Source organism: Pelobates fuscus, chromosome 3, assembly GCF_036172605.1.
Source record: "Pelobates fuscus isolate aPelFus1 chromosome 3, aPelFus1.pri, whole genome shotgun sequence".
Lineage (NCBI taxonomy): Eukaryota > Metazoa > Chordata > Amphibia > Anura > Pelobatidae > Pelobates > Pelobates fuscus.
Window position 1 is genome coordinate 213,518,232 of NC_086319.1, and position 21,500 is coordinate 213,539,731.

The window sequence follows — 21,500 nt, forward strand, 5'->3', positions numbered from 1 at the left end:
TGAGGTGGTTAACTATGATTGGCCCTGGCATGTTTGTTAGTCTGGCCTGCATGGTTGTATGGCATGAATAAAAGTAGCATGTTTCAACTATATTAGTAGTTAGACTAGTTTGCACTAAAACATGTGCAAATGGGGCGTTTGCGGTTGTGCAAATGGACTGTTTGCAGTTGTTTGCGGTGCGTTAATCGGGGAGTTTGGTCTGTCACTGTGAAGCGGGTGTAACCCTTACACTACCTGATCGATACAACATCATACCTGATGTTTTAAAGCACGTTATTCCAAACAATTTAGGAATGTTAGGTGATTTCTGCCCTTTATGGATTAAAACCAGACTCTGCATCAACTGTGTAATTTTCCATGGGAGTTTTGCCATGGATCCCCCTCCGGCATGCCACAGTCAAGGTGTTAGTCCCCTTGAAACAACTTTTCAATCACTTTTGTGGCCAGAAACAGTCCCTGTGGGTTTTAAAATTCGCCTGCCCAATGAAGTCTATGGCGGTTCGCCCGGTTCGCCGGTTCGCGAACGTTTGCGGAAGTTCCCGTTCGCCGTTCGCGAACCGAAAATTTTGTGTTCGCGACATCACTACTCAGAGGGGGTGGGAGCAGGGACTCTAGGACGAGTTGCAAGACAATAGTAGAGTGGCCACCTCTATCACACCTAGACAGAGAGTATGTCCCTAAGGAGTCAGACCTAGTCAGGAGCCAAACTCAATAATGGAGGTGTTGGTGCAATCACCTGGGCATTCCCAAGTAGCAGAAGCCTGGTTTCTTGCTATTGGCAGGTATAGCAGGACATTCCACCATTTAAATACAAAATAGAGAACTCTGCTGAGGAGCTATAGAATGTTGCTTTCACTCTGCATGGCAGCAAGCCCTGACCCTTAACTTGTGAATATTTATTTCATGATTAAATATGTTTTTTGAGAAAAGACACAAAATTTGACCTAACCTGGACCTTCTAGATACCTGTGGTTCTCCCTCTGTAGACCCAGCGAAAAGCTTCAGAGACCCAGCTCTCCTGCTCCATCCTCCTTTATTCAGACGGGGCTTTATGAAGCACATACAGCAGATCTGCTAAAGCCCTAATAACATACAATTGGGTTGCATTGCATTGAAATATTAGTGGCAGAAATAAGTTAGACGCTTCTGCTGGTAAAAATGTACATGCGCTGTTCACTCTTTTCTATAAACTAATCATTTGTAATATAATTAATAAGTCAAAGCAGTGGGCACAGTACTTTAACTTGCTATTTTACTGCAAATAATGTATTTCTAAATAAAGGCAAGCAATTTCTTGAAAATGTTAAAATTAACGGATGGTTCTTCGTGATACCTGACAATCATTAATTCTGATTCATGCGACTTTTATGGAAAAAAAAAAGAATATATGATTTTTCTTGTGTTCAGTAATACAAAGAATAATACAATGCTGCCATCTACAGGACTCTGTGATACATTTTCAAATTTTCTCTAAAAAAACAAGTTTACTGCTTTTTCAGATCCCTTGAAAGGTCATCTAAATTGCTACCAAGTAATAGAATATTTAGTTAAATTAATTACTGCCATTCAATCCAATTAACAGCTTTTGAACATTGCTTACAGAAATAGATCTGCTATCAATTAATGCCCTACTCACTGCCATATGTTGACATGTGCTATGAACACAATAATAAACATATTTGCATATCTGCCAATATTTTACCTCAAACTGATGCATCAATGTGAGTTTGAATTTATTCACAATCCAGATGGCAAGCTGCTCTGCAGATCACTGCATGATGGTCAAATACACAAAATGTTATGCTGGCTTTAAATACGCAGTATATGTGTTACTACAACATTGCCCAAATATGTAATGTAATTCAATTAACACTATAGTCACCCAGATCCTTTTATCTCATTGGGAGTAGTTTTAGTGTCCTTTTAACCCTTCAACGTAAAACATTGATATTTTTAAGAAACTTGCCGTGTTTACATTACAGAGATAAGAGGAAATAGGGTCGCACTCAATCACATCAATTTAAACACAGGGTGCTACTGGGCAAGGGTCAGCAAAAAAAACACCAGAAATGTATGCATATAGAAAGAATCCCAGGCACTCACTGTGATTGTTCTTCAAGCAGATTTATTGCAACGTTTCGACCTCAATGAGGTCTTTTTCAAGCTTGAAAAAGACCTCATTGAGGTCGAAACGTTGCAATAAATCTGCTTGAAGAACAATCACAGTGAGTGACTGGGATTCTTTCTATATGCATACATTACAGAGATAAGTCCACCTACTTGGCTGTCAGTATGATGGCCTCTAGAGATTCTACCGCTTCACTGACCGCGTATAACTTGGTCATGTGACATAGATGCTTTCCAGAGAAAATGCAGTGTTTACATTACAGCCTAGTGATAACTCCACTGGCCACTCCTCAGATGGCTGTTAGAGATCCTTCCTGGGTCATGGCTGCCTAAAATGCATCCAAACATTCAGTATCTCCTCCCGTTGCATGCAAACACTGAACTTTCCTCATAGAGATTCATTGATTCAACTCATCTCTATGAGGAGATGCTGACTGGCCAGGGTTGTGTTTGAATCATGCTGGCTCTGCCCCTGATCTGCCTCTTTGTCAGTCTCAGCCAATCCTATGGGGAAGCATTGTGATTGGATCAGGCTACCACTTCTGATGATGACAGCAGACTGCTTGTTGTTTTTTTAGGCAAACAGCATGCGGATCTACAGCTTCAGGCTTGATTACAGTAAGATTTTGCTATATTTATGGAGGCATGAGGGGTCCAGGGGGACTAGATGGTGGTTTTAACACTATAGGGTCAGGAATACATATTTGTGTTCCTGACCATATAGTGATCCTTTAACAAAAGTAGGGACAGGGACGTTACAGCGTTAGGAATAAAAATTTGTACTCCTAAGGCTGTACTGTTCCTTTAAAAGAATATATATATAGAACCCTTTCAATACAATATAATACAAGCAAATTAGGCAAATGTCGTTTTTATAATGACAGTTCTGACAAGTCACCTGTCTTAATGGAATTAATGACTAAACCACGAGACTAGATTTCATCTATTAAAAAGTGTTTGAGACAAAATAGTTAAGTTATCTGTTCAGTCAATAAGGAGTTATGGTGAGGTGACAGGTGACTAGCAAATTGTAGGCTAAAACATACAATCTGGGGAAAATTTTAGATTCAGTTAAGATAAAGATTTTCTTCTATATCAGTTAATATTTGTTAACTAACCATCGCTCTCCATAAAATAAACATACCACCTTACATTTGCTTATCATAAAATACTGTTTCTATTGTTTTTATAGGAGGCACCATAAGGAAGGCAGAAGAAACAGTCTTGATGTTGGCATGATGAAAGGTTTTCATCCTTAAACACGCAATGCAATTTTGGATACTTCTTCATCCAACATGATGGAACAGGAGAGGGTTCAATGGTGGGTTGCAAAATTAATTTAGGAGAATGGAATATTTCAGCTAAGAGGATAAACATTTTAAACTGAACCTAGTTCTGGCTAAAGCAGAGTATCAAATTAACTTGCAACAGCGAGGCCCAATTTAGAAAACAACTTAAAAGAAAGAAGACAAGATAATTAATTAAGGTGTGAGTTATCAGTATTTCAAAGTGAATGAAAAGGTAAGTTAAATTAGGACAATAGTTGAACTGATGACATAGTTGATTTTCCAATGTTGTTTAAACCAAGCATTAGCAGCTGGACAACATGTGATGTAAGCTACTTTAATTGTGAAGTGGCTGTTCGTGCTAAACATGGTGGAGTGATTATCTTTAAATTAATTGCCAGGAATTTTACTTTTACCAGCCTCTATGGTTCACATAAAATGGTGCAAAACAACATCCAGTAAGCAGTAGTACTTTGAGCGACAATGCCTTGTTAATGAGATAGATCAGTGGAGAATATCCAGGCTAGTTCAAGCTTAAAGGAAAGTGACAGTAAATGAAATAACCGTGTATTACACCAGGGCTATGCGCAGCACATCAAGCTTTGAAGTAAATAGGAAGAAGACACTGGGTTCTATTTTTGTCAGCTAACAACAAAAGACCGAGTCTACAGTGAGAACTGGCAAACCAAAATTAGACAGTAGTAGATTGAAAAATGCCTAGTTCGACAAATCTCAGTTTCTAATGTTACAAACAGATGGCAGGGTCAAAATTTGGTGTAAATAACATTAGTCTGAGGATCGGTCTTGCTTTGTGCCAACCGTTCATGCAGGTGATGGAATGAATAGGGGAATATTTTCTTGGGAGACACCAGGCACCATAATACCAACTGGCATTTAAACACATTTAAATGCCACACATTATTTGAGTATTTTTGCCGACACCATGCTTCCCTTTATGACCAGTATCGGTCCTTCTTCTAATGACTATTTACAGTAGAATAAAGCACAATATCACAAGCTACATATATTCTCAAGCTGCTTTCATAAACAAACTACGACATGAATTTGCAGCGGACAATTCAGCAACAACTGACGCTATCACAACAACATGGATCAGCAAACAGGGACCAAACTCAAAATTAAAAGGTGTAACTAACAAAGTGGCCCGTGGGTATATATAGAATTATTGGATTCACACTCTTGTCTTTCCCCCTCTAGCCATCACAAGTGACTATGACTGTTTTTGTGCATGTGAGAGAACCTCTGGAAAAGCTTTCCATGGTCCACCTCTGCCATTGTGATGGATTTACCCATAGTATTCTTTGTAAGTTTGGTATTATGATATCCATTCATTGATCTTTAAGCTATATATAGGTTACCCTGTGTATCAAACACTAGCAAAATGTTGGAAGCGAGTGTTTGTTAGGTCACTGTTAAAACATGTCACCAGCCTATGTCTTTTGTAGGTGTTATGAAACAAACCGAAAATTTGGATTGTGGGTATGGCATTAAGGAATGTTTATGGTATCTAAGCATATAATAAAACACCACATCCTATTTTAATATTTTTGACAATAGATATCCAAATACTCTACTTAAAGTCACTAAAATAAAAAAGAGGTATCAGGAAAATCTAAGCATTTTTTGTATTGTTTTTTTTTTAAGTCTGACTTATTTGGGAACATATTTTCTCTTTAAAATAATGTTCAGACCCAAAAATGTATTTGAGATTATGCTTAGAGATATGCTAATACAAACAGCCTTCTTTTTTCTCTTGATCATCAGCAAGACTATGGAAAAAAATATGGCAGGATATTCACAATTCTAAAGAATTCTTATTTCTGTGTTTATTCGAATCTCTGCATATTAAATGAGGTACTTTAAGAAGATGCTGTTCCATTTCAGTGGATATACATAAAAGCTCTGCACGATATACTTTGAAATCTTTCACTTTGAAGATCTATTTCTAACAATTTGTTGTCCGTGTCTAAATTATTTGAGGGTAAGATAATTCTTCAATATGCTTCTAATTCTAATACTAACATCTACATAAATAATTCAGTGCTGTCTGACCATTTTTAATTTTTTTTTTTAAATCTTCCTTCTGTCATCACACATTTTATCAACTTCATTTACAATCATTCTTTCCTTCTTTACTGGAAACATATATCTTTTTTATGTAATTAATTATTTTGTTATGTTTGGGTCATTTTTCACTGAATAGATGAATGTAAAATGCCAATGAAAAAATGTACTTTCCATCCATAACTAAATTTCGTCTTGAACCCATTAAGCATTTGATCTCTCTTTATTATGAAAATAACATTTTAACTACAACTTCCCTTCACCCGCTTAAAACCTCTCAAAATAAAAAAATGTAACAATATCAGCATTTTAGGAGTTCTTATATCGTCAGTCATGGGAAATAGGCACAATAATGCACTAATTTCATTTGAATAAAACAGTTATATTGACCAGTCCTAAAAAGTCCCACAACCAGAAGATAGCATCTATCAATTACCTGGTATTATGACTAGACCTGTACATGGCAACAAAATTTGGTACGACTGAATCAATTAATCTGAAAAAAAAAAATCTTGTTTGGGTTGTTCGAAATTTGTCTGGGTTGCGTTTCGGTTTAGATGTATCTTAACCATGCAATTGTTTCGAAAAAAAAACAATTTGGATGAACCAAAAGAGCATACCATAAATATTAGAAATATAAACTAAGAATAATATAAATACATAGGGATGTGGAAAGAGCGCAGGTAACTTTTTTCCTTTTGTTTTTACTACAAGAATAATATGTATATAAACAATAAATATTATGTATATAGCTTGCAGAACACTGATAGGCCATTTTGTTCATAGATCAAGTGAGAAGAATTAACCATGCAGTAAAAAAAAGCTATAATTATACAGTATATTCGTATATAATATATTTATTAAATCTATCATATTTAAAATAAAGAAAATTATTGCTCCTCCTATTTTCCCTCTATTGGCCATTTTTATCTGATCTGTGAATAAAAGAAACATTTAATCACTGTCCCCTACGCATAAATCCTATTTTGTTTTCCATCATTCAGATCTAATTTTGGTTTCAGAGACATAACTCCAAATCACAAAACAAGCAATTGCAGACGAACCACAATTTGAAACCAAATGTCCAAGTCTAATTATTACTGTTCAATGTTTCCCTCTGGTCTACACTTAGCTTTTTTTTTTAGTTCCTATTCATTTTCTTTCTTCCCTCGTTTTTAAATTTTTGGTCAGTTCTGTGATCACCTGAGCTCTGGCTCTGGAATGTTTTCGACTCAATAGAAAATATAGACAATCTATTTTCGATGTACTGTCATCTTTCTCTCTTATATAATGCTAAGTTTTGATGGCACTCTTTGTGTACAGCTCTGTATTGCGGCTTTTATAATGTCACTCAGTTTTCTTGCAGTTATTGTGACATCTTTCGTTATTGCAAAATAATATTAAACATGTCATTTATGGAAAAAAAAAGTGTGGTTGCTGTTTCACATTATAGAATGATTAATTTGTTTTACTCTAGCATATTCTGCACATTGTAAGCAAATATTGTTTACTGCAGAAGATCAGAACCCTTTGTTCCAGTGTTGTACTCCCTAAATATATCATTTTACCTTGACTTATAAAAATAGAGATAAAAGCTACAGTTAGACACTTAGACATCCCTGTGGCTTAATAGGATGCCGAGGTCAAAAATAGCAAACCTTGGCCACCTGATATATCCAAATCATATTTCTAATGATGCTCAAGCTGACATTTAACTACAGAGAATTACAAAGATCTAGGTTACGGAGACTGCTATTGATAACTTACAGATCTGACCCCAAAAGACTTGAATGACAAATCTACATAGAACAGCATGGAGATCTAGCAGGACCATTAAGCTAACAAATTTGCTTGCAATTTTCAGCCATGTGCAAATGAAAACCAAGAATCACTATCGCACAAAGGAAAACTCAGCAGGATATGAAATAATATTTGCATTACATAGATATGACTCATTACAGTGACTGGCAGGTACCTTGTTAATGAAACATTTTTGATAGGAATTTCTCTGCCCTTACCTTATTGCCATATATTAACTATATGTAACCAATGGTAATCCTGGAGAGGAGTTATTGCTATAGAAAAGGGACTCCAAGGTTTTACCATTCTTGTAGTAGTATATGTCTCCATATAATTAATGCAGAAAGGAACAGTTTTAAGCTGCAAATTAACAATGTGAGCAAGAGTGTACTTAATTTTCTCACCAAATGTTGTCTTAAAAAAAAAAGACACTTTTGGGAAGAAATTTGTCTTCCCAGGAGAGCGTGTATTCCATCAAAGCCCTGGACGAAGCTTGACCAAAGGTTCAAAGCAAAATCTCTTGATTTACCCTTGTGACACAGATATGATGCGATTTATTTATCCAAAACAGCTGTTAAAATGCACGGCAATAAAAAAAAAAAAATACTTCTGCACCTTTTTACTAGTCTGTTGATGACTACTTTTGGCACTGCAGATATTTTGTAGATTAATTTCTCATAAGGTTGTCTGTCGTAACAAAGTTAGCCCTCACTTGAAGTAAGACATCCAGGGAGCAGTAATGAGCCATAGGGACCATTTTGAAAGGTACATTCTGTAACTATGCTAGCTGTGCTCTATAGGTCTCACTGTTTCAAGTGTATATTACATCACCACTCTCACTGATTGACTGGACATAGAAATAGATTGAACACAAGCTTGCACCAATACCAGAATTCTTTCACAGTTTGTGAGGTGAATTGGCAAAATAACAATAGGTAAATAATAGTTAAATAGTGTTTGAACTGAAGTTAGAGCAAAGGATGAAAATTTGCCTAAAAACAGAAGCCAGGGCCGAAGATTAGGAGCCAGCTATAATGTTAATTTTCTCAGTCTTTTATTTTTACTAAAAAGTTTAGTGACACCTAATTTTCAAAAGTTATTATGGTGTTTGGTGTGCTTTTAAAGAATCACTCCAAGCACAAGCCTGCCATTGTGGTTATGAAACATAGAAACATAGAATGTGACGGCAGATAAGAACCATTCGGTCCATCTAGTCTGCCCAATTTTCTAAATACTGTCATTAGTCCCTGGCCTTATCTGATATTTAGGATAGCCTTATGTCTATCCCACGCATACAAGAAATGCCTTGGCTGGTACCATCCCGAAGTAATCTGGCAAAACATTTCAGCATGATTTGACACTTACCTGGGTCCCAACAGGTGCCCACATGGCTTACAGTCTTCCCAAGCAGGAGAAATTGGATGCACATATAATGTAGGTGTTCATTTATTGACTACGCACATCAGCTGAACACTCTCAGCCATTGTGTGAGTTGAATGTGTTTTTATCCTAATTATCAAAACTGACTTCTGTTTTATCTAGTTATAGATGACACAAAGCAGAGCGGGGGCCCTGTGGGATCCAGGAAAATGTCAAAGAAGGCATATATGTATTTACATGTGCTCCAGCCAGCTGTCAAGTAGCACTGCAAACCAGCATAAATTGGAGAATCAATCATCAGTTGAAGACTTTTTCAGGGCTTACGCCATTTTATTCTTCTCTTTATCAATTGTTAATACCACGAGTATAGGCTTGTGTTAAGTAGCAGGTTTGATCTGACCTGAAATTATTTTACACTCAGCTTAAATCATTGTTTGAAAAGTTCCAAAAAGGAATATTCACGGAAAACGCAAAAAAAAAATAGCTTACATATTTGCATTTAAAATTGTGGCATGAATGGTTTACTCATAGGGAGAAATTTAGGTCATGAACCTTGGCCATTGAAGGGCATCAGAATAATTGAATGAAAACAGGCACATCAAATAGAGGAGAATTCAATGGGGAAGTTAGGAAGGAGGACCCTAAATTTACTTAATTGCAAAAATGGTGGTAGTAGCCACACTCAGCAATCGACAAAGCAGCACAAGAAATTCTCCATGGAACTCAATGTGTTAAAGCCGCAGGCAGTTTTAAAAGAACAAAACGAGCAGCAAAGTTTTGACCTGCTAAGAGGTCTTTGTCAAGCTACCCTAAATTACTTAAGGCACCTTAAAAAAGACACCTTTGAGAAGAAATTTGTCTTCCCAGGAGAGTGTGTATTCCATCAAAGCCTTGGACGAAGCTTGACCAAAAGTTTAAAGCAAAATCTCTAAATGAAGTTGTTATGATGCCAGGAGGCCCCTGGAGGCACTTTTACCTCATGGGGCTAAACCATGCAGCATCTGGCTTCAGTATTTTTAATTACAGGAAACGCGGAGGGATGGGCGACACTTATTGGCTGAGATCAGTCAGCTGACGTTCTCAGCCAATCAGTGACTCTCCGTTTACTAAACTGGCTTTGAAAGAAACGTACCTTTCTCAAGTCAGTTGATTGAATGGAGAGTCACTGACTGTCTTACAGCATCAGCTTACCACTCTCAGTCAAGCTTTGGCATTCCTGCCCGGCAACACTCCGCGCTTCCTGTAAGTGAAAATTAATAAGCCGGATGCTGGGGGGAGCTGAGACCAGCACTGGTGGGAACTTAGGGGTTAAACCATTTAAGAACGGTTTAATCCTCTGAGATAAGAGTGCCTCCAGGGGCCTCCTGGCATCAAAACAACTTCATTCAGATGATGTTGTTTTGGTGCCTGGAGTGTCCCTTTAATTAGGTTATCCATCATTCGCCTCAGTTCAAAACATTAAGTGCAAGGGTGCCAGTTCAAACTTTAACCCCTTAAGGACGGAGGACGGTTCAGGACCGTCATCGGCATTTTTGCGTTGCCGACCGGTGACGGTCCTGAACCGTCCTAACCGTCCAATGTACTTACCCGATCGCCGTCGTTCCCCCGGCGGCGATCGGTGGTGCTCCCGGTGTGGGGAGACTGCCTGCAGCCCAGACAGTCTCCCCATGGCGGTTTAGGACCCCTGTGGCCATGTGATCGCCCAACAGGGCGACCACATGGTCACAATAGGTGTCCTAGTCTCTGCCTGCAGGGGGACTGCCTGTGCTGACAGGCAGTCTCCCTGCAACTGTAAAATCAGTGTAAAATCAAAAAAAAAATTAAAGTTATAGTTAATAAAAAAAAAAAATATTATTATATATGTGTATATATATGATATATAGACATATATTATACCTATATAATATATGTCTATATATCATATATATAATGTCATGCTAAGTGTATTTTTATATTAATATGTACATATATTAATATAAAAATACACTTATAATTAATTTACACACGTATATAATATAAAAATAATAACTATATATATATATTGTATATATATATATATTATTATAAAATACGAATAATAAATAATTTAAATTAAATTTAAAAAATTAAAAATAATAATAAAAAATAAAAAAAAATTATATATCTATACGAAATTTTATTCTAACTGTATTTTGATATTAATATATATATATTTAAATCAAAATACACTTAGAATGAAATTGTATATATATCTATGTATATATAAATAAATAAAAAGAATGCGAACTATTCATATGTCCACATACAAAATTACATAAATAATTATATAAATATACACGTAGACTTCAAATATATAAATATGCATATATATTTAAATTCTACGTGCGTATTTTTGTAATATTTTTACATAATTAAGTTATTTTATTGATTGCAATTTAAGGGACCTGCCTGCCAACCCAGGCCGAAAGTACAGAGAATTTAATTTGCTATCACTGTATTTTACCCTGTAACGTTCTACGACACCCTAAAAACTGTACATGGGGGGTACTGTTTTACTCGGGAGACTTCGCTGAACACAAATATTATTGATTCAAAACAGTAAAACATATCTCAGCGATGATATTGTCAGTGAAAGTGACTTTTTTTGCATTTTTCACACACAAACAGCACTTTTACTGATGATATAATTGTTGTGATACATTTTCCAGTTTTTAAACACTAATATTTGTGTTCAGCAAAGTCTCCTGAGTAGAACAGAACCCCCCATGTACAGGTTTTATAGCGTTTTTGAAAGTTACAGGGTCAAATATATGGGTCAAATATCTTTACATTGAAAATGGCCAGGTTGGTTACGTTGCCTTTGAGAGCTTATGGTAGCCCAGGAATGAGAATTACCCCCATGATGGCATACCATTTGCAAAAGAAGACAACCCAAGGTATTGCAAATGGGGTATGTCCAGTCTTTTTTAGTAACCACTTAGTCACAAACACTGGCCAAAATTAGCGTTCAATTTAGTTTTTTACTTTTTTCACACACAAACAAATGTGAACGCTAACTTTGGCCAGTGTTTGCGACTAAGTGGCTCCTAAAAAAGTCTGGACATACCCCATATTGAATACCCTGGGTTGTCTACTTTTAAAAAAATATGTACATGTGGGGTGTTATTTAGCAATTTATGACAGATAATAGTGTTACAATGTCACTATTGATACATTTTAAAAATGTATGTTTTGAAACCGCAATATCCTACTTGTACTTATAGCCCTATAACATGCAAAAAAATAGCAAAAAGCATGTAAACACTGGGTATTTTTGAACTCAGGACAACATTTTGAATCTATTTAGCAGTTTTTTTCATTCGCTTTTGTAGATGAGTAAAAGATTTTTCACATAAAATTCAAACAACTTGTATTTTTTTCAATTTTTCATCATATTTTTTCATTTTTTTTAAAATTAAATTACATGAGATTATATAAGTAATGGTATGTAAAGAAAGCCCCTTTTGTCCTGAAAAAAACAATATATAATTTGTATGGGAACAGTAAATGAGAGAGCGGAAAATTACAGCTAAACACAAACACCACAAAAGTGTAAAAAGATGCCTGGTCGCAAATGTACAACATCGCAAAAAAAGTCCGGTCCTTAAGGGGTTAAATACACTTTTGTAGGTGTTCATTTAAGTCTAACATGAAAATAATTGTAATAATAATAATAATTGTAATTTAGTATTAAATATGTGATGTTTAAGAATGGTAAATATAGCAAAGATTGGCACTTAAATTAGTTTTAAAACAATCCTTTTGGTTTTTATTTTGTCTTTTTATTTACCATAGTAAAGACAGACAACGTCACTAAATCTGAAATTTACACAAAATAATGGGCAAACCTCGTCTAGACTTTGAACATTCATGGATGCCCTTTCAACAACTATGCCAGAGATAGTCTTAATATATTTGAAATTCTTGAAACAGTGAAAGAGTTAAGGAACATCAAATCACTTTATTTCTGTATTGCAAAACTGTTATAAGAGAAAGCGGTCAACATTACTGGCTTCTGTTCAGTGCCCTGGAAAACGATAAGAACGCGCCCTCAATAAATGAAAACAGTGTTTCAAATGTTTTTCTCATCATCAAAACATACTTTGTTTTGCAATTTTGACTTGTACGAGAATAAAAAAAAATCTGTATTCATAGCTTTTCTCTATTTTTCTAGTGGTTCATATTTTTCAAAGTTCAGGACTTTGTATTAACATCTGAACTCCATCAGAAAGCTGTAATAAGCCTCAGCAGAGGTAAGTTACCACTCACAAATCAGTGGGTTCTGTTGTAGTCTATGAACATCATAAATTAGAATGTGCTAACGTCTCTCTAAATGGGTTTCACATTGTGTGAAGGATCATAGTCAGTTAATGAAGCAAGTTAATGGCGCTCATAAAGGTAGCAAGGAGATAAGTCGGGGGGGGGGGGGGGACCTTGACCTTTTCTTTCATGGCTCTTCCAGCAATGAATGGTTAAAGGAAACCTTGGGATGACACTGATGTATCATTTTTCTTTGAACTTGCAATCGATAGAGAGTTACTACTTTAGGGCATATACCGATTCTTCCCTCAAACCATTAAAATCAAATAAGTTATAGTAATGGAAATTCTGGGGTAGGGGAAAAAAACCTCTCAGAATATAAAATGGCTGTCATGTTTATAAAAGGAATATTCTGTTTGTCTCACACTATGATAGGGGAAACAGCAGGGATATTATATATCTAGTACACAAACCTTCTTTCCACAAATAACGTGGATAAAATTGAAAATGCCAGAACTGATCTGTAGCAGAAATGCTTTTTTTTTTTTTTAGTAAAATACAAATGTTGCTCTTACAAAAGCCTCAAGGACACACAAGGTTTACCGGTAGTTAACACAAATTACAATGATATTATGGTAATAATCCTTTTCTTTACCCATTTGTTTTCCCATTACTTGATTTTCGACACCCTGGGGTGTTATAAAACCCCAGCTGAGAAATGTTACATTCAAGAAGCAAAGAGAAATTGGAAAGAGAATGGCAGCTGAAATGTAAAGACAAAAAAAAAAAACACAAAAGAAAGAAGTCAAGAACCATGGAATGAAAATGTGGAATAAAAGGAAAGGTGAGCAAGATAAGACTCTGCTGGTACAAATTAATTTCTATGCATTAGAATAGAAAAAATACAGAATTGCTATGACTATTGTTCTTCGTGGAACAACCCCATAAATGCTTAGAGTCAATCAGAGACATGTGTCGTTCGCTGCGGGTTTGTCTAGCTCCCCACTATGAATATTCGACTTTAAGAATATATATTGGCTTATTTAGAAATAGAGAATTGTGGTAATCCGAAATTAGAATTGGAAATGTAGCCAACTTGGTTGTTTTGGACGTGTGTAGAAATTATGGTGTGGAATCAATGAATAAACATTTTAAACCAAATTCGGGTAAATATTAACATCACAAAATGCCATAAAATGGACGAAATTCTGCCGTATTCAAATTAAAGACACATTAACCAAAAACTATATATAGTATATGTTACCTATAACAGACTTTCAAGAATATGCAGACAGTTCCTAGCACTATTGACAGAGCTTGAAACAGGACTGTGTGTGCACATGATTAATGAAATGTGTTCACATAATAATAGGAGTGTGTGCACACATCATAAAACACATATATAGGCATCTCTAGTGTCATTACTCTAGCTGTGTACTGCTTTTTATCATGCTCCCTGCTTGTATTCTGCTTCTTTACTGTACTATAGTGGGTTTGAGGACATGAAATGATATACCCATGCATGCGTCATGTAATAGAGCAACAGTTAGATTTGCTTACTATTAAATTATGAAACCTTACACACACTTTTCCTGCTTCCCAGTTAGACCTCTAAGGGTCATACGTGTAACCCTATGTAAATCATGAGTCAGTTATTTAATTTATGAAATCCTATATGCCACTCATAAAAATTATGGCTAGCTTGCCTAACTAAACAGCAGATATACCTGTGTTGTCGGAGCTACAAACTGCTATTAAAGGGACATTCTAAGTATTTCAAAAAATAATAATTTAAATTAAAGGACAACTACAGGTACCCAAACTACTAAATCTTAATAATGTGGTTTAAGTGCACTGGTCCTGTAGTTTTAACTCTTCAATGTATACCATTGCCATTTTCTAGAAACATAAATGTTTACAGTAAAGGGTTAAATACATGTCTAGTGGCTGTCTTCCTGAGAGCCACTAGGTGCTTATGCCTCTAAAACCAAGTCAAACTCGGTCCATCAAGCAAATGTTGCTTGTAGCAGCATTTAATTGGAAGCGCGTGGCATATAATAGGGCCAGAAATGAACTGCATTGGAGGAGTATTGGTACTGGAAACAAGGTAAGTGATCTTCATTTAACTTTAATTATTACCAGCGGGGGAGGGGCAGTGATCACATTTTAGAATGGAAAATTTAGCCCTGCAAAAACTAAAATATTTTTTTCAAGGCTGAACGTTCCCTTTAAGCTATCTGTTCAAAGCAATTCAAAAATGCCAGGATCAAGACATAAGCAATATTTCTTTCTGTAAAGGTTGGTCCACAATAACCTACTATTTCTTCTCAAAAGATGGCTGCAAAATAATTAACACTTTCAAACACATAACTCAATATTACCCATGTTCACATAACAAAGACTTTTTCCAAAATTGGCTATATATTAGCTATATATCTCTAAAGCCCAAACAAATGCATATTTTCATTACAAAAACAGTTCCCGAAACATTTTGAAGTTCCATTCCAAAAAGAAGTCAGGAGGGTTAGTATTTTATTATTCCATAATGAATTAACCAAAATTGCAACAACAAAAAAAAAAAAAAAATAGATTTTCCAAGTCTAACATTTATCATTTACATGTGTGTCTTTTGTTCTATTCTTTTAGGGATAATGAACGTCAAATTATGTAATTGTAGCTCAAATGGAAAGTCTGACTTAATTTCCTCCCTTTCTGTGTTTATTTGTGACATATTTGTTCTACTGAATATTATTTAAAATGAATGGGCAAATTACATTTGCTGTTATTTAAGGGAATAACACATCTACAGCACAGACAAGAACTGCAGAAAAGCATCAACAAACTAATCGTGCAATAAGAGGCTGCCAGTGGAGTGCTTGCAATCTATCACTAATAGGCCTAGCAATTCATCAAGATTCACGGCATTAAGTGTAAAACATAGTAATTAATTTTACAGACAGGGTAATTATGCTTTGGGTTATCAGAACATTCCAGGCTTTTGTTAGTTTAAAAATGATGTTGTGATGTAGTATCCGAGTTGACCTGTCACTTATACAGCTTTTAGCATCATTAAATGCATTTATTAAAACAAAGTATCACTTGTACTTGTGGTTCTCCAATTCAATAATTGTTTCAGACAACTGGTTCAAATCTATTGACCATTTTACATCAGCGGAGATAACATTCATTGTTATTCCAGCCAAATCCTACATAATTCTAATCTTCTCTTACATGTGCCTCTCAGCTCCTCATTCCTTCTTCTATGGACCAACCATTTCTACCTAATGAAACTGTGTCAAACTGTGGCTGTACAACATCTGGAATTCAGTTTGATGCCTTTTGAGATGCTAATCATGCATTCACTGTGACAGTGGCATTCCAATGCATTGCTATTTATTGTACTAATAGGAGCAATAGGAAATATCTAAATTTAAAGGAGCACTATAGGGTCAGGAACACAAACATGTATTCCTGACCCTATAGGGTTAAAACCACCATCTAGTCTCCCTGGTCCCCTCTTACCTCCCTAAATATAGTAAAATCTTACTTGTATTCAAGCCTGATGCTGCTGGCTTTGTCCCTGTTTCCTTTTTTTCCTTATTGACTGAACAGATAACTTAACGATTATGTCTCAAACACTTTTTAATAGATGAAATCTAGTCTCGTGGTTTAGTCATTAATTCCATTAAGACAGATGACTTGTCAGAACTGTCATTATAAAAACGACATTTGCCTAATTTGCTTGTATTATATTGTATTGAAAGGGTTCTATATATATTCTTTTAAAGGAACAGTACAGCATTAGGAGTACAAATCTTTATTCCTAACGCTGTAACGTCCCTGTCGCTACTTTTGTTAAAGGATCACTATAGGGTCAGGAACACAAATATGTATTCCTGACCCTATAGTGTTAAAACCACCATCTAGTCCCCCTGGACCCCTCATGCCTCCATAAATATAGCAAACTCTTACTGTAATCAAGCCTGAAGCTGTAGATCCGCATGCTGTTTGCCTCAAAAAACAACAAGCAGTCTACTGACATCAGCAGAAGTGGTGGCCTGATCCAATCACAATGCTTCCCCATAGGATTGGCTGAAACTGACAAAGTGGCAGATGAGGGGAGAGCCAGCATGATTCAAACACAGCCCTGGCCAATAAGCATCTCTTCATAGAGATGAATTGAATCAATGAATCTCTATGAGGAAAGTTCAGTTTCTGCATGCAGAGGGTGGAGATACTGAATGTTTGGATACATTTTAGGCAGCAATGACCCAGGAAGGATCTCTAACAGCCATCTACGGAGTGACCAGTGAAGTTATCACTAGGCTGTAATGTAAACACTGCCTTTTCTCTGAAAAGGCAGTGTTTACAGCAAAACGCCTGAAGGTAATGATTATACTCTAATAAGCTAAATATACATTTAAGCATATTTGTAAGCTTAGAAAATATACATGAAAATAGATATTACTAAAAGAAAATGATTTATGCCTTGCTAGGTGCTTTTCAGCTTTGAATCATGAGATAAAAAGGACCCCTACCAGCCCAGGAAGTCATAAACAACACACTCTGCTGTCATATGTGGACATTAAATAGGGTCTAAATGGATCATACTGACAGCCATACAGGTGCTTCCATGGGCACTAAGCAAATAATACTCAATCACGGTAAGCGTAAGTCCATAGGAAAGCATTGAAAGATGCTTTACTATGAGGAAGCTTGGATGGGCTCGCTCTATGAGGAGCACCGGATTGCACTATAGTGGAGGAGGCCATGCCTCTTTCATGACGTTTCAGAAGGCGGAGAAGTGAGTAATGCTAAAGGAACCTCGGCGCTAGAAAAAGGTAAATGAAATGTTTTTTCTATTAATTTTTACGGCACATTGGGGGGGGGGGAGGGGCTGCCTAGAGCTAGGAACTGAGGCACTATAGCATTAGGAATAATTTTATAGTGTTCCATTACCTTCTAAATGACCAAGAATTGGGCAGAGAGACTACATTGGCATGATCTATACACCAAACCCACTTCATAACATTGAAGTAGACTGGGTTTTTTTTTAACAAAATTCCTTTGTTTTGAATGAATGAAAATTGCTCTTCTTTCTTTCCTGCATCTATTGATGCTAATTTGGAAAGACTATCTTTATTACCAATATGGTTAGCATTGTTAGGCTCTGAAACTGAGTGCACTACAAGGATTTTTTTTACAGATAGCTGGAACATCATACAAATCCATATATAATGCAAATAGTTAGTGTAATCATACCTAGTGTATATTTGATTAATGCCGACATACAGTCTCCCAACAATTACAGGTTCAGCAGGCAAGTCCTGAATTTGGTTTCCTGTCCCACAATTCCAGGTTTGCCACTTCTGGGAACATGTGAAACCACAGCATGTACACAACTTTTGATGCGCATGCACTGTACAAGAACACACAGGGCATACGGACTTTGAAATGGAGCTTCAGAAGTGCTCTGTGCATAGCCAGAACTGAGTGCCCAGTATTTGGTACACTCTGCACCCCTGCTCATCACTGGCCCACCTTCTTGTGGCTCACTCCTATTGAAACATCCCAAACCTTCTGCTGACACTCTGTATGAATCTGCATACATAAAAGTGCAATCATGTTCTCTAATAAAACCGATAATCAAGTGTTCAACCATTATTGTTTATCTATATTAAGTTGTGTAGATTTATATTTTAGATATCACTGAACAGTACTTTAACTAGAATGCATCCAGTGTCTAAAAGGTGCGTAATAGTGAAGGGGCGAATGTATTCATAGCATTACAGAGACATATTAAGATGTTTATTTCCTCAACAATGAATTTAGGAAAACAGGAAGCCAAACATTCTATATGTAAGCAAAAACATACCCCAGTCGTCACTATAAATGAATTTAACAATCTTTCCAGTTTGCAAATTAACTTTCACCATAAGCAAGAGTTTGGTAAATAAATTCTTACATTTAATAAAATGTATAAATTAAGATTCTGAAGAACAGAATGTCCACTTTTATAATGTGATGCAGAAGCATTTAGACCAGGGGTGCCTAAACCGTAGATCCCCAAATGTATTAAAACAACAGCTTCCATGATGCTATGTCATTCTAAAGGCTTTCTAGAGGCATGCAAAGCATCATGGGAGTTGTAGTTCTGTAAAATCTGGGGATCTACATATTGAGCATCTCTGATTTGGACCAAAGTAGCCACAATTGTTAAACTCTTTCTCCCATGCTATCATATAATTTTTTTTTTGCAGTGAACATACTGTCATGACTAGAAGCATGACTAGAAGCATGGAATGTCACTAAAGAGTTAATGTGTACAATTTGCAGAAATACTTCAGATTTAATTAAAAGAAATACTAATTGTAAGAAATACTTCTGGATTTAATTAAAAATTAATGAGGAATCCCCTATATATTTGTGTTCAACAGTAATTAGAAGGTTTTCGGTTATTGTTAGATATTTTGATCCTTTGCAGAGATTTCCAGATCTGCTACCTAATAATCTAATGAAGGAACAAATCTAACAAGATTCAGCCAAGATGACGACTATTTAAGCAGCTCTTTGGTTTATTAAAAACTGAAAGAAACCTGAGTTGGATGAATCATGTAAGCAGAGTGAGCACTACTGGTGTGTTAGCATGTTGTTCAAGGAGACACGCAGGGCAATTCAAGCATAGTAATTCATCTTACCTTTGTTTGCCTGACAGTTACACGGTATTCTTTATAAATATGGATGGAAAGTAACGCAGCCCTGTATATGGTTTATATGTCAGGAAACAGCAGGCTTGTTTGGCTAATAAGTTTAAAGATAAAGCTTGTACGCCTGTATGTATTTTAAAATAGAATCGAATAGTATGTATTTATTCACGTGAAATGCTCTTATTCTCCAGCCTGTGGCTTCTTGCATTCAAATGAACTGATAGAATGGGAGAGGTATTACGATTTACAGCCTTATATTTTCCCACTTTTATTCTAATTTGTTTAAGTCATTTGGGAATTCCAAGTAAATTTTACACCAATATTGCAGAACTGGAAGCATAGCTGATCATTTTTCCAATTCCACTATTTTGGCCTTGGATTAGAAATTCACTTAAAATTTTTGACTGCTGTGACTTTAGTAAACAGCATTGTAAGTCTCTTTCTGTAGTGGAGAGCATGTATTCCCAAACCAGTCCTCAAGGTATACTACTGATCCAGTAAAAGGACTGAACAGTGGTCAGTGGCGTACACACAATCCCCCCCCCTCCCCCCCTACATGATATTCATTTCCATCGGGTGGCCCTAACAGCATGGGCCACCCGATGAACCCCTACACGTACAGCCCCAGCAATTATACAGCGCGGCCGGGGCCGCAACACATGGCTGGCAGGCACTTGGTCGAAAGGGTCCGCAGGGCGGCCGGGCTCCCTGGTGTGACGGGTAGCAGTATGTACGACACTGACAGTGGTATAAATCAGGAACATAGATCACTAGTATTTGTCATCTAACCACAATGACAGTTAGAACAGAAAGTTAGTTTAGTTAGTTAGTTAGTTTAACAAATTTACTTTGTATGAATGGAGGCAAGACCTACCCATCCTCCTGTTATGAATCATTATTGTGTTGCCAGTTTAAATACATCTGCTGAGTGATGTAGAAACCACTATAGATAAAGGATTTGATGACATATAAGGTCCTAACCTGAACCGATTTATTTCAAAAGTGTAACTTAACAGAAGTCACGATGAAAGAGAAATTTACAAAGCAATACATTATAAAAGCAATTTGCTAGGATGATAAGGTTAAATCACAACAATGATTAACTGTGGGATGAATTTTATAGTTGAGCTATAATTGCCTAATGATCAATTAGAATACTGAACAGTAAAGGTGACAAAAGACATCTGCTATCAGATATTAGCGAATATCTCCTGGACAACACTAATTACAAGGGTAAACATGAAAGACCAACTTGAAGATTGGCCTTATGAGCACAGAATGAAGATGGTTTGTTTTTCGTTTTAATGGCTTCTTCCTATACCTTCTAGATTTGTACAGTTTCTGGAGACAGCCAATAACGCAACCTCTTCAGAACCAATTACATTTGAGGATTTTCAAGAAATCAAGGTCACAATGGGATTGATTTATCCTATCCCTAAGAATGTTTCCAAATGTATTATTTTGCTCAAATATGCAATTCACGTGAAATTCACTACAATTTACTATTTCGTTAAAAGGCTCTGAGGATGTTCTATTTATGAACTATGCTCTGCACTGTACTTTTTTAGTTTGGGTTAAATTATATTTTTAGTGATAATTACGCAAACAACAATTCCATCTGCCCTGCTAGTATGGCTCTACCTTAGGATTTTAAATCACTAGAACCCTCAGTACTAGAACCAGTATGGTCTAGTGGTTATGCTGCCAGTAGCCTATAGGTGCTGTGCTACATAGGTGTGGACACACACACACCTCAGCCAGTGTTCACAATATAGATGATTACACCCAAATTGCATAATTATGGCCAAAAGATGAGTTGTAAAGATACATATGATAA

General features: G+C 36.2%; 1 protein-coding gene and 1 long non-coding RNA gene across 4 annotated transcripts in view; one reads left to right on the plus strand and one right to left on the minus strand.

The window, feature by feature from the left end:
• LOC134602751 (protocadherin-10-like) overlaps positions 1-21,500 on the minus strand; it is a 64,741-nt gene that overhangs the window by 34,538 nt on the left and 8,703 nt on the right. The window lies entirely within an intron of this gene.
• Positions 12,878-18,333, plus strand: LOC134602752 (uncharacterized). Its single transcript, XR_010090442.1, has 3 exons — positions 12,878-12,949; positions 13,668-13,800; positions 18,268-18,333. It is a non-coding gene; the product is annotated as an uncharacterized LOC134602752 (long non-coding RNA).